The sequence below is a fragment of the Procambarus clarkii genome, chromosome 50, assembly GCF_040958095.1.
Source record: "Procambarus clarkii isolate CNS0578487 chromosome 50, FALCON_Pclarkii_2.0, whole genome shotgun sequence".
NCBI classification, from domain to species: Eukaryota; Metazoa; Arthropoda; class Malacostraca; order Decapoda; family Cambaridae; genus Procambarus; species Procambarus clarkii.
The window spans coordinates 1,693,130-1,712,557 of NC_091199.1; the positions used below are offsets into that span (position 1 = coordinate 1,693,130).

A 19,428-nucleotide genomic window follows, 5' to 3' on the forward strand; every position below is an offset into this window, starting at 1 on the left:
ATTAACTTACTTGCATGGGAGACATTGAAACTTACTGGAAGACTGGCGGTAGCTTGCTGGCGTTGAGTGAGGTGTGTAGTCTCCAACGTGAGTTCTTGTTGACGACATTCTATAGCCATATCCGCTTGTTTTTTATCATGCTCGCGTTGCATCTCCAGGTGACGATGTTTTGCTTCAAGCTGTACTCGCTCACGCTCTCTGAGTAGTACAGTCTCACGTTCTTGTTCTTCTTTCCTGATTGCAGCTTCTCGTTCCCTCATTGCAGCCTCTCTTTCTTGTTCTTCTTTCCTCTTTGCAGCCTCTCTTTCCTTCAGGGTCGCCTCGCGTTCCCTCATTTGAAGAGCTGCTTGATGTTGCTCCCTCTCGAGCTTTGCAAGTTCTAGTTTGAGTTTCATAGTTGCCAAATCATTTTTATCTGCAATAGAATAAGATTCGTGAGTTTTAGAGTCAATTGTCCCTTCATCTAAGAGGTGATCCATTATTAGGTTATGCAGTTCATTTTTGTTGGCTCCATGGGGAACATCTAGTTGATACTCGTGTGCAAGAGTTTGTAATTCAGTCCTCTTGGCACGACCTAAGGTCCCTATTTCACCTGCTGGATCGTTACGGAAAGCTTGGAGACGAAACATTGTGAAGTGCTCCTGGTGGGTCATGACCGAAGGTATTGTCTGCCAGGGTGGCTGGAAGTGCTCCTGGTGGGTCATGACTGAAGGTGTTGTCTGCCAGGGAGGCAGGAAGTGCTCCTGGTGGGTCATGACCGAAGGTATTGTCTGCCAGGGTGGCAGGAAGTGCTCCTGGTGGGTCATGACTGAAGGTGTTGTCTGCCAGGGTGACAGGAAGTGCTCCTGGTGGATCATGTAGGCGTCATATAGTTTTGTAATATTTCACTTTACTTTACTTTACTCCTTTACTGAATCTTTTGCTATTATATACCACTTATATATCAATCTGTTACTGGTTATGAGTAATCAAATAAATTATATATTTCACCATTTTGATCATGAATATTTTGTATCAGTGGAACTTGACTGATAAATATTTTTGTTACTGATAATTCTGCCCCGTGGTAATGTGTATATATCTTTGTATAACTTTGGTGTTCTAGAATGTATTCAACTGTATATTTATTTTTGTTGCTTGGCCGTTTTATATTGTATTTATTTGTTGTAGTGGTTTTCTGACTTGCATTTATAGGATAATTTGTACAATAATAATTGATAAGGCTTATATATAGTAATTATATTTATTTTTTTATTGCTGTGTTAATATATCTTATTCAGTTTTCTTAATTCTAAATTTTACAAGAAAATTAATTTAACTGAACAAATCAGTTATCTAAAAAAATATTTCACAAGTTCTTGTTCTTGTTACTAATTTACTACTTGTTCTTATTGTAATTTTTCCTCTTGTAATTATACAGTATACTGTAAATATAAACTTGTTTAATTATATAACATTTTGGTGTATGCATTTGCAGTACCGAGTGGCGTCAATCACCAGAGTGAAGTTCCTCCACAAGTGGCACAAGTGGAAATCTAGGGGGTGCCCTTGACTTGTTCCAGGGACCAACTGAGGCCAGACCTAATTATCCTCAGATAATTAATCAGCTTTTCCCACTATGATTGTAATATTAAACAATAAAACTCAATATAAAACTTTTTCCTCTCTTGGAGGAATTACTTGATGCTGTGGCTAATACTTAGTAAAATTAATCTCAGTATCCTATAGGCTTTATTCCATATATTTATGCATTGAACATTTTCTTATGATCCCTGCAGATCATGACTCCTTAATATTTCTTCCATAAATAAATACTTCACATATTCAATATTGTCCAGGAGATATATGGGAACTCTAGTATTATTACTACTAACCTCATATCCCAACATTTTTCATCATTAAACTGCATCTGCTAATCTTTTGTCCTCGTGCAATGTCTGTACAGATTGTCTTTTAGCACTTTTGGGAGTTTAACTCCCATATGGGAGTTAAATCCATGTGGGATTTAACTTCAGTCATGCGAACTCGCTGCTGTCTTGTTTAATAACCAAGGTCTAATCCAACTTATGATAAAACCCCATTACCATGTGCCTCCAGCTTTTTAGTCTTGTGAGGCACAGTATCAAAGTCTTGCTGACGTAAAATTTTAGAATGTCACAAACCTTCCTACTATCAGCTACTTGAAATTTACAGGAAAAGAATGATAGAAAAAGTCTTAAACATGAGCGGCCGTTAGTAAAACCTTGTCGTGAATTATTAATTAATCTGTTTTTCAAGATGAAAACGAATGGCTTTGTCAATTATCAATTAAACCCATTTCCAGCAATTGGCGCCACATCATCAACCATCCATCACTCCGGTACTCTGCTCGAGTCTAATGATTAATTAAATATGGTAGACAATAGGTCACAAAGCTTTTCTCTACATTATTTAAGCACCCTGGATAATGTTTTGTCTGGCTCTGGAGACTAGTTTGCCTTTAGTTTGCATATATGTTTAATAACTAGTAACTGCTAAACTAGTTAACTTGTCTTCTCGACCTTCAAAGACTTTTTCTGCTGAATGCATAGTTGAGTTGCTTTAGGAAATACAAAGATGAAGAATTGATTTGAGATACGTAACATTTCTTATTCCTTTTCAGTTACCTGTCCTGCCTCAGATATAATTTGTGCAGTCCTTTCCTTAATCTTTGTTTACTATATCAGAACAAAAGTTTTAGAAATTGTCATTGCCTGGTCTGCTATATATACTTCATAACTTTGCTTCATGGCTTTGCTTTTCTTATTTCTTTAACATTTCTAACTAGTTTGGGATATTGTTGTTTAAGATTGACTTCCCCATTCACAGACCTTTGATCATAGTTTTTCCTACCGATAAGGTTTTTAATCACATGATTATCCATTTGGGGTCATTGTTATTTTTCCTAACCAATCAAGATGGTACACCACATTATACCTTGATTAAGCATGTTTTAAATAAATTTGTTTGAATATGTTTAACAGTTTTTTTTAATTTCCTTTTGTTATATCCTTTCACCCATGTTAATACTTCAGTCATGTTGCCCATTACTCACACCTTTCACCCATGTTAATACTTCAGTCATGTTGCCCATTACTCACACCTTTCTCCCATGTTAATACTTCAGTCATGTTGCCCATTACTTACACCTTTCACCCATGTTAATACTTCACCCATGTTGGCCATTACTCACACCTTTCACCCATGTTAATACTTCAGTCATGTTGACCATTACTCTCACCTTTCACCCATGTTAATACTTCAGTCATGTTGCCCATTACTCTCACCTTTCACCCATGTTAATACTTCAGTCATGTTGCCCATTACTCTCACCTTTCACCCATGTTAATACTTCAGTCATGTTGCCCATTACTCCCACCTTTCACCCATGTTAATACTTCAGTCATGTTGCCCATTACTCTCACCTTTCACCCATGTTAATACTTCAGTCATGTTGCCCATTACTCTCACCTTTCACCCATGTTAATACTTCAGTCATGTTGACCATTACTCTCACCTTTCACCCATGTTAATACTTCAGTCATGTTGCCCATTACTCACACCTTTCACCCATGTTAATACTTCAGTCATGTTGCCCATTACTCTCACCTTTCACCCATGTTAATACTTCACCCATGTTGCCCATTACTCACACCTTTCACCCATGTTAATACTTCAGTCATGTTGCCCATTACTCTCACCTTTCACCCATGTTAATACTTCAGTCATGTTGCCCATTACTCTCACCTTTCACCCATGTTAATACTTCAGTCATGTTGCCCATTACTCTCATCTTTCACCCATGTTAATACTTCAGTCATGTTGACCTTTACTCACACCTTTCACCCATATTAATACTTCAGTCATGTTGGCCTTTACTCACACCTTTCACCCATGTTAATACTTCAGTCATGTTGACCTTTACTCACACCTTTCACCCATGTTAATACTTCAGTCATGTTGACCTTTACTCACACCTTTCACCCATGTTAATACTTCAGTCATGTTGCCCATTACTCTCACCTTTCACCCATGTTAATACTTCAGTCATGTTGGCCTTTACTCACACCTTTCACCCATGTTAATACTTCAGTCATGTTGCCCATTACTCACACCTTTCACCCATGTTAATACTTCAGTCATGTTGCCCATTACTTACACCTTTCACCCATGTTAATACTTCAGTCATGTTGCCCATTACTCACACCTTTCACCCATGTTAATACTTCAGTCATGTTGCCCATTACTCACACCTTTCACCCATGTTAATACTTCAGTCATGTTGCCCATTACTTACACCTTTCACCCATGTTAATACTTCAGTCATGTTGCCCATTACTTACACCTTTCACCCATGTTAATACTTCAGTCATGTTGCCCATTACTCTCACCTTTCACCCATGTTAATACTTCAGTCATGTTGACCTTTACTTACACCTTTCACCCATGTTAATACTTCAGTCATGTTGACCATTACTCTCACCTTTCACCCATGTTAATACTTCAGTCATGTTGACCATTACTCTCACCTTTCACCCATGTTAATACTTCAGTCATGTTGACCATTACTCTCACCTTTCACCCATGTTAATACTTCAGTCATGTTGCCCATTACTCTCACCTTTCACCCATGTTAATACTTCAGTCATGTTGCCCATTACTCACACCTTTCACCCATGTTAATACTTCAGTCATGTTGGCCTTTACTCTCATCTTTTACCCATGTTAATACTTCAGTCATGTTGCCCATTACTCACACCTTTCACCCATGTTAATACTTCAGTCATGTTGGCCTTTACTCTCACCTTTCACCCATGTTAATACTTCAGTCATTTTGCCCTTTACTCTCACCTTTCACCCATGTTAATACTTCAGTCATGTTGCCCATTACTCTCACCTTTCACCCATGTTAATACTTCAGTCATTTTGCCCTTTACTCTCACCTTTCACCCATGTTAATACTTCAGTCATGTTGACCATTACTCTCACCTTTCACCCATGTTAATACTTCAGTCATTTTGCCCTTTACTCTCACCTTTCACCCATGTTAATACTTCACCCATGTTATCCTTAAATGAAATGTCCATAGCCGGCAATATCCACTAGCCTGGTTTGGACCAAAGAGGGCACTAGACCTTTCGAACATACCTCACATACCTCTGACGTCTGGGGAATCTCTGGCCGGTTCAATGAACGTGGTATCTTGCCATACCGCAAGTACACATCTGCCTTCGCTCCAGACTCTGGGGTATTCGTGGGTGCTTGCACACGAGGCCTCTCTTCTTGCTCAGTTGCTTCTGCCTCCTTAACCGCAGGTTCCTTATCGGGAGAAGAATCGGGAGACTCTGCTAGAATGCTGTAGACTCTGTCGTCAATCTGTAGGCGAGAGGAAGGATTAAGCATATTTAAATCTGGGTCTGACTGTACCTGGATATTACCACTGCTTGCCGTTACCTCAGACCTTGCTGTTCTGGCTGACTCGTCCGCGATCTTGGGATGATTGGTGCTCCAATCTGTCACCAAGTCGTTGGCTAGTACTACGTCAATCCCAGCTATAGGGAGGGTATCGACTACTGCCAACGCACATGTCTCGCTGAAGTAAGGCGAGTCGAGATGTACCGGCACTAAGGGGGCGACATACTGCGTCCTAGGAAACCCAACCAGGACAACCTGTTGTCTCCCATCCACACTTACTCCCTTGGGCAACGAGTTTTTCACGATCAGGGACTGGGCTGCTCCACTATCTCTGAGCACTACAACAGATCTACCAGTGTGATCACTGGTTACATACCCGCTTGAAGTGTGAGGGGCGAACAAACTTGGTCCTTCCTGCGTCGTCGTCGACTGGCTTCCTGCTGGTGGTGTTACACAGCTCATTAACATCACCTCCCTACGTGGGCCGCTACCTCTTCTGCCTCGGCACATAGCAGCTACATGCCCTTTCTGCCCACAAGTCCAGCACACCACATTCCTCCTCGGACTCCGGTGTTTCGGACTGCTAGGACTCGTCCTTCGAGGGCTACTTGGGGGCGTCTTCTTAGCGCTTTGTGGGACGGCGGTCTCTTCTTCGTCATGAGGTTTATCAAACCGGCGTTGGTAATTCCTCGGGACGTACTTAGCAGAAGGCCTATGCGTCAGGATGTATTCCTCAGCCATTGTGGCTGCCGCACTCAAGGTCTCTACCTGCTGTTCCTCTAAGTACGTCTTCAGGTCTCCAGACAGACAGTCCTTGAAGTCCTCTAACAGTATGAGCTGCTCGAGGTCTTCTTTGGTCTCCACCTTCCGAGAGGCACACCATTCCTGGAAAAGTCGGTCCTTGATAGTGGCGAATTCGGTGAAAGTGTGCTCTGAGGTCTTTTTCAGGTTCCTGAACTTCTCCCTGTAAGCCTCAGGTACCAATTGGTACGCCATGAGCACGACCTTCTTCACCTTGTGTTATACTCAAATTCTGTCAGTTGAAATGTAACCAATCACAGGCGAGTAGGCCTCTGACGTCATGCCAGACAGAGGAGCATCAAGCATGCTCCCAGCAGCCTCAGTTATCCTCACAGACTCAGAGTAGAAGGACCTCGGCTAGGCAGATATATACCTTGCTATCTCAGTCAATAAATATATACAGAAGCGACTACTGTGTCTACATTCTACCTGAACAAGGCAAACGAATACTGGTAGCAGCAGTGGGATCCAGAATTTTTTTTCTGGAAACAAAAGTTCAAGTACCCAGCATCGCCTCGTGTTCCAGCCGCCACCGCCACCGCCATAAGCCGCCATCCTGCCACCCACGCATCAAATATTGTGCCAGACCGGGGTCCTGCCATCAACCACTACTCCAGGCCAACGTTTCAGAAGTAAGGGTCAATATTTTCCTGTGAGAACGCTCATTCATCAGTGAGGAGGAAGGAAGCTTCCCGCGCCAGCCATTTTTTGAACCTCGCACCACCACGTGGGAACCTACACCCACCACCACCACCCAAGCTGACAGCATCTAAGCTTTGTGAGTGTTCAAGCTACTGCAATCGTGGTCAATCATCATCGCAACTATCAACTGAGCATCGTATGTGCTGTATTGTTCCTTGAGAATATTTGGTGGACTGCAATTGTTTGACTAGTGTCGCCTCCCCAGGCTCACACACCTCGCCTCCCTCTCAAGCTCACACCTCGCCACCAGCCCCTGCTACATCGTTTTGTGTGAACTTCTCCTAGAAAATTGTGTTCTCAATATCGTCGTCTCCGAATTTATCTTCGCGCTCCCAAGATCAACAGTGTGGGGTCCCTGAGTTTCGCGCCACCGCCGCCAGGAGCGCTGCTGTCGAACCAGATTGTAAACAAACCCTCACACGTGCCACTTCACAAGCCCTGCCACCGTTTTTGTGTTGGCCGCTGTTATACTGCAAATCGTACAGCCCTGAGTTAAGTAATTGTGAGCTAAGATAGCGTGTGCTATGTTTTAATGAGGTTTAACGTAAATATATCCAGAATATCCTGTGAATTACCCATTCAGTGACTTGTTAAATATTGGAGCCGCCTCAGTACTCAACTCCCCACAATTTCCTTGTGTGATTTCAACATTCCTGCTTCTTACAGTAATTTCATTGAATTTTAATTGTTCTCCTAGAGTGTTATTGGTAAATTTAACTTCCAGTGAAGTAAGAAATCCTTGTTTTAGTAGCAGTTAAGGATTTGTACAATATAATTTTTTTTTAATTCCTCCAGGCCTAAAATTTAAATTTATTCCTTCAACATTGCATATTATAATTTTTTTTACCATAGCAGTTATATACATTCCTGTGTCCAGTTTATGTGCTACATACATATTTCTTGCATTGCCACTTGTTGTGTTGAATCTTTTTAATGAAATTTTGCAATTGCACTTCCAGTTTTTTATATTCTCAATTGCTGTGCTTAGTCTGGTTTAATTAATTTACATACATCTAATTCCAGTCATTTTTTAATGAAAGATTGCTAAATTTAGTTTACAATTGCTTGTTCTTAATTATTTTCTTGCCTAGCCCAATTTAATAATTTTATTTCTGCCATTTTTTACTTTAGCCAAGTTGATATTTTTTTGTGTGTTTATTTTTGTGTATACTATTTCTGATGCCAGGTGCACTTAATTATAATCTGCGTTCAAATATTACTTCCACGGCTGTGACAATGCCTACCACTGTTGAAACCCCTTCAGACTCAACAGGAGCAGTTGCTCATCCCAATGGCCAGAGATCAGCTCAGGAAATGGCTATTCCTCTTTTTGCCGGTGAATCCCGCTTATTAGAGTCATGGTTTAGTAAGGTTGAAGCGAAAACTGTTGCACGTTTTTCTAAGCCTACTGATGCCGAATACTTAGCAATTGCACGGTCAGCTGTGGACACAACCAAAGGTGATGCACGTTTTGTTGTTGATGAGAAAGCCATTGTTAGCCTCCAGTCTTGGCCTGAATTTAAGGATTTCTTTCGCCGTCGCTTTGTTAATAAAGGAGACCTTGACCTATATAGGTTAGTCAAGAAAATTGCCAATGCCACCATGCAGCCTGGTGAATCGTTTAATGCGTTTACTAGCCGTCTCGATCAGTATCTGTATGCCTTAGTTTCTGCTATGAATAATTCAACTTGGTTAGATAAAGACAATAATCTGTCCCCTGAGGCTATGGCCAAAATGATAGCATTTGGTACTTTAATGCATTTTGCCCCCGAGCATACAAAACCAATCGTTGAGCAACAAAATTTTGGTGTTAAACATGAAATTGGTGAAGTGTTTGAGGCTATTAACAATGCCGCAGATAAACTGGCTCCCCGAAGTGCTCAACTGTTGCCACCCTCTGATGCTGTAAATGTAGTAACAAGCTCTCACCATCCTCCCACAAATTCTCAAAACTCTTGGTCGCAGAAGCGTACCCATGCTCGTAGCCCCCAGTCAAATTCGACGCCTCATAAATTGCCGAAACGCCATAGTCCACAACCATCCACTCCCTCATGTTGGCATTGTGGTAAGAGTAACCACCTTGCAAGGGACTGTTGGTCCGCCCCTAGATCATCACCTCCTAGACAATTCTCTCGGCCCCCTCATCAATCTAATCATTCTAGGCTTCCATATTGCACGTACCATAAACAAGTTGGTCACCACACTGCGGATTGTAGAGCTAGGCAAAGGACATCTCCACCTCGTAACTCCCATGGTCAGTCTTGGCGAGGCTCACAGCGTCCAAGACATTATCAGAACTCTCGTAATTACAACTCCCAGCCCAGCTATAATGCAACTTCAAATTATAATGCTCAGTCACAGAATGCTGGAGCTCAGAATGTTCACTCCATGTCGTCGGGAAACCCCCAAGGCCATCCGCTAACCAATTCAAGCTAGCCAATCCTAGTGCCCTCCCTGTGTATTCAGTAGCTACCCAAAATAGATTTGGACACTTGACAGAGGAGGACACTGACTCTAGACCAGTTGTAGATGTTGACGGATCCACAGTAAATTTGACACAAACAAGACACAGATATCCCAGACAACATAAGTCAAAAATAGTAACTTGTCCAGTCTCAAGTGATGGTCCCCTTGTCTCAGCAATTGTACATGGTAGAGTTTTAAAAGTTTTTCTTGACTCAGGTGCAAAAATTAATATTGTCAAGCCCTCAGCTCTTAGAGACATTGAAAGTATGCACCCTACTATTTTAAAACAGTCACACATACCTTTTCTAAGTGGTATTTCAGGAAATAAAGTAAAAGTTCAGGGTGAAATTGACCTCCCACTTAAGTTCAATGATGTCACATTGTCTATAACATGTTTAGTTGTTGACATTATTCATTTTCCTGGAGACATTCTCTTAGGTCTGTACACCATGATTGATGAAAATATTGCATTGTTTCCCCATCGTTGGAACATAAGTATCAAAGACCATGTCATACCCTTGTGTAGCATGTATCGACAGGGCCACGAGTTCAATCTTCAATCAGAATCAGATTATGTTAATTTTGTTGACACCCGCCTTGCAAGCGTAGGGTTGTCAGATCATTGTCGTGGTAGCATACCCGAGAAAACAGGCACTCGATTGAAGCATAGTAGTTGTGCAGTTGTTAAGGAGAATGAGTATCGGGACTTTCTGGAAGGGGACGCCCTAACGGATTCTCGTTGTCTCGCTCGCCTGGCAGCTTCCATCTCTGAAGTCAGTGGTTCCATGGCTACTGACACTGTGCTACACCCTCATTCTCTCACCAGAATAAGAGTTAAGGTTCAGGGAGTGCCTGAGTTGTCGGATGTGATTGCGGAAAGTGAAACATGTAAAGTGAATGGTACATTTGTTGAACCCTCCTGGCACACAGTGCAGGATGGTACTGTCACACTTTTTATCGCAAACACAAGTAATGCCGATATCCATCTCCAGTCTGGTACCCATGTTGTAGATTTTGCCCATTACTCGTTACCAGTGCGAGTTGTGGATGATGTCTCCATGGATCATACTGTTTGTACACTCACACCAGGAGAACAGGGATCTCAGCCAGAGGTGCAAGCGCAACACCTCAGTCCAACTGATTTTCCTGACTCTGTGGCTCAGCTTTTGAAAATTTTGAACAAGAATAGAGCTGTTGTTGCTCTACCAGGAGAAAAATTAGGTCTCACTCCTCTCATTACACATAAAATTCCCCTTGAACAAGGAACTACGCCTATTTATGTACCAGCTTACCGTCTTCCCCATTCTCAGAGAGCAGAAGCAGATAGACTTGTAGAAGAAATGTTACAGAGTGATGTAATTGAATCGAGTAATTCGCCATGGAACGCTCCATTGATTCTTGTACCAAAGCGAGATGGGACTTGGAGACCTGTAATCGATTATCGCAAGCTTAACAGAGTAACAATACCTGATCGTTTCCCACTGCCAGTTCTAAATGATTTGTTGCAAAGTATTGGTCGAAACAAAGTATTCTCTACGTTAGATTTGTTGCAGGGATTCTGGCAAATCCCCCTTGATGAGGAAAGTAAACAATTGACAGCCTTTAGTACTCCCAATGGTCATTTTCATTTCAAAAGAATGCCGTTTGGTTTGCGTAGTAGTCCAATAACCTTTTCACGGCTCATGACAAATCTATTTCGTAGATTGATAGGAAGTACTCTTCTAGTTTACCTTGATGATCTCATAATCATGTCGCAAGATGTTCAGACTCATTTCCAGAACCTTGAAAAAGTACTTGCAAAGCTCGCTGAAGCTAATTTAAAAATAAAGCTTGCAAAATGTTCATTTTTAAAGCAAAAGATTAATTTCCTAGGTCATACAGTTACACCTTCAGGTATTACATTGAATGAATAAAAAATTATTGCTGCCCGTGATTTTCCAACACCTCGTACCGCAGAAGCCGTAAGACAGTTCACAGGTCTTGTAGGATTTTATCGTTCATTTATTGCTGGATTCTCTATTATAGCCGCTCCGCTTTACAAGTTGCAAAGAAAAGATGAACCCTTTGTTTGGGGAGAGGCCCAGGATCAATCATTCAAAAAACTCAAAGCAGCCTTGATTTCGTCACCTGTCCTTAGGTACCCAGATTTTTCTAAACCTTTTACGTTGGTTACAGATGCTAGTGACATAGGTCTAGGTGCTGCATTACTTCAAGCAGAAGGTCACAGAGATCACGCAATAGCTTATGCTAGCCGTACTTTATCTAAAGAAGAGAAAAATTATAGTGCAACAGAACGAGAAGCCTTGGCAGTTGTTTGGGCACTTAAACATTTCAAGGATACAATTTATAATTACCCAGTTCATGTTCTTACAGATCACCAACCATTAATTCCCTTGTTCAAAAATAAGAATCCAGTTGGAAAGTTTTCTAGATATTTGCTCACAATTCAAGAATTTAATCCCACATTTGGATATATTCCAGGAAAGCAAAATGTTATAGCCGATGTGTTTTCTCAACACGTAGCTGCGATTCAGTTAAATTACCCAGCATTAGATGCTACAGTAGTAGAAACGGAACAAAGACAAGACCCCATATGGGCACCCGTCATTAAATTTTTGACTAAGCAAGACACTCGACCGATTCATAAACCGCCATTACCATTGAAAGAACTAGTTATGTTGGACAATTTACTGTGTCGAGTAGTAAAGCTAGGGACAGCCCCGAGGAAATGTTGTCAGTTAGTTGTTCCAGCTGTCTTGGTACCAACTGTGTTAAAAATTATCCATGATGCTCCTGCAAGTGCACATCCAGGAAAGGATCGTACACTCCAACAAGGTCGATTGAAATATTTTTGGCCAAAAATGGCTAAGGAGATTGCTCCTGTAAACATGTTGACAGATGTTTAACTTGTTTACAGCACAAGGGACATGTTTCAGGACCTAATCCAATTCAGGTGTACCCAGCAACTAAAGCTCCTTGGGAACGAATATCGATGGATTTATTGACAAATTTTGCGGAAACAGAGAAAGGGAACAAACATTTGCTTGTAATGGTCGATAATTTTTCATGGTTTTGCGAACTAGTTCCTATCCCGAACAAAACAGCAGAAACCATAGCCAGCGCATTCCATGACCAAATAATTTGTAGATATAGTATGCCTAAAGTAATCCTTTCAGATAATGGTCCAGAATTCAGTAATAGTATTCTAACTAGCTTGTGTGATTTATATAACATCAAAAAATGTAGCATCATGCCTTATAATCCAGCAAGTAATGGACTAGCTGAACGTACTAACAGGAAAGTGTTAGATGCCTTGAGAGTCACGTTGAATTTTGATAACAACAATTGGGATGATTTTATACCCTTAATTCAGTGTGCTATAAATTCTTCAATTAATGTTTCTACTGGTGACACACCTCACGCTATTCTTTATGGTACAGATAAGATCCTCCCTAATGAATTGATTAACGTACCTCCTACTCCCTTATATAACGTAGATGATTTTGTTCAAGTGAAGCGTAGACAAATGCAACTAGTATTCAAGAAAATACGAGAACAACTGTCCAAAGCAACAGCCGAGTTCACTCTAGCAAGGAATGCACGAGCTAAACCCAGTAAAATAACTATTGGATCTATAGTAATGATACTTAACCAACACAGGTCTGGTCCTATGTACAAGTTAACTAAGAAATTTTTGGGTCCATATAAGGTAATCGAGCTTATTAAAGGTAACAAATACAGACTTAAGAACTTGTTAACAGGAGAGTATATAAATGAACATTTAGACCACATGAAGTTAGCTAAAATGACTGTTGACGAGACTGATGAGGAAGATGACAATGAACTTACCCGGACAGATACTCCTACTCGGACACCACCTTCTGTGGTTGACAGACCACTGGATGTTCAGCAACCCCATACTAGCAATTATAATCTTAGATCTAGACCTCTCGTTTCAACCGTGCACTCACCACATGTCCATTGGCTAGATGTTAACGAGGATATCTCTCAAGATGATAGTTTGTCGCATGAAGTTTCACCTGTTCCGGACCTTCAGTCAGAGCCAGAGTTGTATAGTGCTCTGGATGAGCTAGGTGTAGATATCCGCAGAATTTATAATTGAGTGCACTCTGCAGTTATTCTGTTGTTTTGAAAAAAAAAAAAAAAAAAAAAAAAAAAAAAAAAAAAACTCATTTGCAGCATTTCTACCACATGTGTCTTATTATTACCATTATATATAATGTATAGTTTTTCTCAACTTTATTTGGTTATAAATTAGATGCCATTGTTAAGTCTACTACCATTTGTATTTTTTACAGTGCTTGTCATAGGAGTTATTATTGTTCTAGCAACCACATTGAGGCCAGTGAATCCTGACTGCTATCACGCAGATGTTAGTCTTCTTGATCCAGTTCTTGTATATGCTTGTAAATATATTGCACATTATATATATTGTACATTGGTCTTGTAAATATATTGTATTATTTCAGAAAAAAAAAGAGAGAGAAAAAAAAAAATCATTATCTATCTTGAAATTCAATTGTGGTTGTTAGGTCAGAACTTTGTTCTATTAATGTAATAATTGTTTAATTTTGTATGGTTTTCAAGCACATGCCATTGACACATGTTAATAATTTTGTTTAGGCAATACCTTGAGTTGTATTGTTCATATCTGATCAGTAGACATCCACATGTTCTTAATACTCTGGTTTAATCAAAGCATTGTTACCATGATTTTCACCTATTATGATGAATTTTTTTTTTGGTGCATATGCCGAGTTGTTAGTATTATGCACACCTGATCTTCTTTCAATGTTTTTATTATGCAAATTTCACATGTAAGCCATTATTGAATGCCACCGAGGTCCTTTCAGTATCATTGTAACTATATAGTTAGCCAGAGCTTGTGGACAAGGGACGTCGACTTGGTAGCGTGTCCGAGCGGTGTTATACTCAAATTCTGTCAGTTGAAATGTAACCAATCACAGGCGAGTAGGCCTCTGACGTCATGCCAGACAGAGGAGCATCAAGCATGCTCCCAGCAGCCTCAGTTATCCTCACAGACTCAGAGTAGAAGGACCTCGGCTAGGCAGATATATACCTTGCTATCTCAGTCAATAAATATATACAGAAGCGACTACTGTGTCTACATTCTACCCGAACAAGGCAAACGAATACTTGTCATAATCGCCGGAGTCGTCAAGGGATAACGTGGAGTAGGCGATTTGGGCCTTCCCAGTCAGGACTGACTGTATCATGATGGCCCAATTCTCTCTTGGCCACTCCAAGGAGGCAGCGACTTTCTCGAAGGCTGCGAAGAACTTTGAAACTTCCTTCTCGTTGAATTTTGGGACCATTTTGATGTTCCGTACCGGATCGAAACTACTAGTTTCCGTCGTTGGCCTCCGACCACCTAACCGCAATACTTCTAGTTCATGTTGTCTCTGTCTTTCTTTTTCTTCTCTCTCTCGCTGTTTCTCTTCCCTTTCTCGCTCTTCTCTCTCTCTTTCTCGTTCTTCTCTCTCTCGTCTCTCTTCTCTTTCTCGCTCTTCCCTTCCTCGTTTCTCTTCTCTTTCTCGTTCTAATTCTAAACGCCTTATCTCTAATTCTTTTCCTAATCTCTCTCTTTCCATTTCTAATTTCTTGTCTTCTCTCTTTCTCGCTTCCTCTTCTCTCTCTTTAGCGATTTCTAGCTTTTTCCATTCTATTTCACGATGGATCTCTAGTTCACGCATTTTCACAGTAAGTACACTTATATTTAGTTCACTCTCATCACTTTCGACATCACTGCCTTTATCTTCCTTTCCAGTGGAAGCTACTTCCTCACTTTCTTTTGTACCTTGTGCCTCACTTTCCTGTTTCTCATCGGTCTTCAAATGCCGGTGAACCTTGGACAGGATCTCCACACGGGAATCACTGGCACGTATCTTTATCTCCAGGTAGGCACTAACTAGTACAAGTTCCGGTTTGCTCAGATATTTTAATCTGGCAAGACAGTCCTCTCTGTTCAGAAAAGCCTGAACATCGTCCAGATCATCGATGGTAGCTTTTTCTGCCATTGTCACAGATGGAACACTTAGCACTTAACACACCGCTCCACTTTAGCACTTAACGCACCGAGCACTGTTCTACGTCAATATTGCACTTTATCGCGCCAAACACTGCACTTGCTAATATTGCACGTAATTACACCGGGCACCGCGCTACACAATATTGCACTTAATCACAGCGAGCACAACGCTCTACAATATTGCACTTAATCACACCGAACACCGCACTGCACAATATTGCACTTAATCACTCTGAGCACCGCACAGGACGTATGACGTCCTACTAGTCACACACAGGGGGAATTATTTACAGGGATTACGCCACTTCACCACCCCTGTCAAACATACTTGACCAGGGGTCGGATCCCGCTGGGGATGCCAATTATGTTACGGCCCTCTCGGGTCGCAACTGGGTTCTTACTCTGATGTTGTTACAGGAAGGGTATCCAGCCCCAAGCCAGTAGTGGCTTTCAAGGGATGAGATCCGTAAAGCAAGTAACTTAAAGGGGAAGGGAAATAAAGTCAAGAACTTAATACTATAATTATTACCATCACCAATAAATATATATAAGATTACACGGGGGGGGGGGGGGTATAAACACTATTATATACACTATGTAGTCTTCCTCTGAAGACCCTGGACGTTCACGGTGCCAAGCTCTTGGTGCTCTCGTAGCCTCACGACGAATCCTTCGCGAATCTTGAGTCTACCCCAGCCACAGGCCAGCCAAAACACAGTTCCACTGGGAGCACCGTCGTGGAGGCCGTCAACCACAAGTCCAGCAGATAGCTGGCAGGTTCCAAATCAGCGACGCTGGTTAGGCCACTCCACGAGCGATACTAGGGTCGCGCCCTAGTCAGGAGCCTCGTGTGATACCACAGATCACTCTCCTTTCCACAACACCCCCAGTGGTTAAGCGTCTCCACCAGTCAGTCCCGGGTATGACAATCCTTCAACTGCCGCTTCACAGGCAGGGTAACACCACAGTGTTCATCCAGGGGGGCGACTCACAGCTGCTGCAGCAAACACTTGGTGACGAGACGGCTGCCTTGGGTAGACTGACTCAACTTCACTTACAGCAGTCCCAGGTCGACTCTGTAAGCAGACACGTCATCAATAATAGAGACACACTAGGACATGTCACTTACTGGCTCAGACCCAAACACCCACCTATTCACTCCATAGATGGCATTACTGTCTGAGCTTCACCTCACTAGAGGTCAGCAGCGGCTGTGTTGTGAGCTGAACAGGACTGGAAACTGGCCCTGGTGGCCAGTACACCTCGTCCTCACCAGGTGTCGTCGTCCATTTGGAGGGGGTTTCGGGAGCTGACCCACAGATGGCGTGGTCGTCACTGCTCCAGGCTCGGACGCTGGATTCGGGTCCGTAACAAAATGAAATGTATGCTCGTGATGGGGTGCATCTATCGAGAGCTGGGGTTGTTGCTGTTGCGAACTCGTTGGAAGAAGTGGTTAGAGGTGTTTGTTTGGGTTTAAACTGTTAGTAGATAGAGGTATGGGAATTGATTTGGAGGAAGGAGGTAATAAAAATATGTGTTTGTGGGAGAAAGGAATTGGCAAAATGATCCGGGAAAGAGAATGGCCTCAAAATAACAATTCACTTAGGATATATTACACTAACAGTAGAAGTCTAAGAAATAAAATTAACGAATTAAATGCTCTAGTCTGCACAGAAAAAATAGATATTATTGCACTTACCGAAACGTGGATGAATGTAGAAAATAGAGAACTATTAGCTGAATATCAAATAAATGGATTTAAACTATTTCACACAGATAGATATATTAGACGAGGAGGTGGAGTAGCCATATATGCCCGAAACGCTTTGCGTAATAGTGGCTTTAGGCATTGTATGTACTAGCTCTACCTATAAGTAAACCAATCTTTGTAAAAATTTATTGTATGTATGTACCTTACCTAAATAAATTATTTTATTTTATTTTTATATGTTAGGGACAATTTGAAATGTAGTCTCAAAGAGGGAATCAAAACTGAGCCACACTCAAAAACTCTTTGGATAGAATTAAACGAAAAAGTTAATAATATTATAATAGGAGTTATATATAGGCCACCAAATTTAGACAGAATGGAAGCAAAGCATCTATGGGATGAAATATCTAGAGCATCTAGATCTAACAGTATTTATGTCATGGGTGACTTTAATTTTAGCGGAATAAACTGGGTGAACAAAACAGGGAATAGTGAAGCAGAATATTTTCGAGAATTAATTGACGATTGCTTTCTTACGCAACACATTAAGGAACCAACGCGGGAAATTAATATTTTAGATTTATTGTTAATTAACAGGGAAACACAAATTAATGACATCGAAATAGGGAGTGAGCTAGGGAACAGTGATCACAAAGAAATCAGATTTAGCATAGAATGGAACAGACCAGTAGGAGAAAATTCTGTTAAAATGCCAGATTTTCGAAAAGCTGATTTTAATAGCCTAAGAAATTTTTTGGGTCGGGTTGATTGGAGGGTCTTGGGTGTGGGCCGGTCTTGGAGCGAGACATGAACCCAGCGATAGGTGAATTAAATGGGGATTTCGATGTGGATTCAATATATAACTTATTTAAGAATATTCTAAACAAACCACAGGAACGTAGTATGCCATACAAATTGAATAGATCGAATATTAATGACCCAAAGTGGATAACAAAGAATTTGAAGAACCTTATAGGTAAAAAGAGAGCTTGGTACAAAAGGATTAAAAATGGGGAGATCACTTTAGAACAGGAATTCGTACAACTGGTTAGAAATGTTAAAAAAGAGATTAGGAAAGCAAAAAGAAACTATGAAGTTCGCATAGCAGAGCAAGCAAAGACAAATCCTAAAGGGTTTTTTCAGTTATATCGTACTAAGACTAGGGAAAGGATAGGTCCATTAAAAACTGAGACAGGTCAAATAACAGATAGTGATGAAGAGATGAGTAGTATTTTTAATAAATATTTTGTATCTGTATTTACTAAAGAGGAACTTAACAATATGCCTTCAGCCGAACAAGTCTATGTGGGTGGGGACGAGGACAGGTTGACGAGTTTAGCAGTTACCAGGGAGGATGTTCTTAAACAAATAGTAAAACTCAAACCAAACAAATCCCCAGGGCCGGATGAAGTGTTTGCCAGGGTGCTTAAAGAATGCAAAGAGGAGCTTTGTGACCCACTGTCAACCATATTTAATAAATCAATAGAGTCAGGCAGAGTGCCAGAGTTTTGGAAAGTTGCTAATGTGATACCAGTTTTTAAGAAAGGAGATAGATCACTTGCGTCTTACTATCGACCAATTAGCCTAACGTCTATTGTGGGAAAGTTACTCTAATGTATAATAGCAAATAAAATTCGTCTTCATCTTGAAAAACATAAATTAATAATTGAGTCGCAACATGGTTTTATAAATGGCCGTTCATGTGTAACAAATTTGTTATCTTTTTATTCTAGCATAGTTGAGGCAGTTGATACTGGTAAGGATTGTGATGTTGTGTACCTTGGCTTTAGCAAAGCTTTTGATACAGTGCCACATGAAAGACTGATTAATAAAATAGAATCTCATGGTATTGGGGGTGCTATATTAAGCTGGATTAGGGCATGGCTATACCAAAGGAAACAGAGTTAGTATAAATGGAATCATGTCAGAGTGGGAAAATGTTGTAAGTGGAGTGCCTCAAGGCTCTGTCCTGGGACCTCTGTTGTTTATAATATATATAAATGATTTAGATTCAGGTTTGAGTAGCAACATTTGCAAATTTGCCGATGATACGAAAATCGGTAGGGAAATTTATTCAGAGGAGGACTCACTATCACTTCATGTTGATCTAGATAGGGTTTTGAAATGGTCAAAGGATTGGCAGATGCAGTTTAATGCTGATAAATGTAAAGTTCTGAGGTTAGGTAATGATGATAGAGTTACAAGATACGAGCTAGATGGTGTTGAGATTGCGAAGCCGGATTGC

At 40.9% G+C, this 19,428-nt stretch overlaps 1 protein-coding gene across 1 annotated transcript in view; it reads left to right on the top strand.

The window, feature by feature from the left end:
- The window catches only part of LOC123772633 (fibroleukin), a 337,231-nt gene extending 334,237 nt beyond the window's left edge, over nucleotides 1–2,994 (top strand). The window contains exon 10 of the mRNA XM_069303387.1: nucleotides 1,478–2,994. The gene's annotated coding sequence lies outside the window, so the exon portion shown is untranslated. The remainder of the gene's footprint in view (nucleotides 1–1,477) is intronic.
- Nucleotides 2,995–19,428: the final 16,434 nt, after the last annotated feature.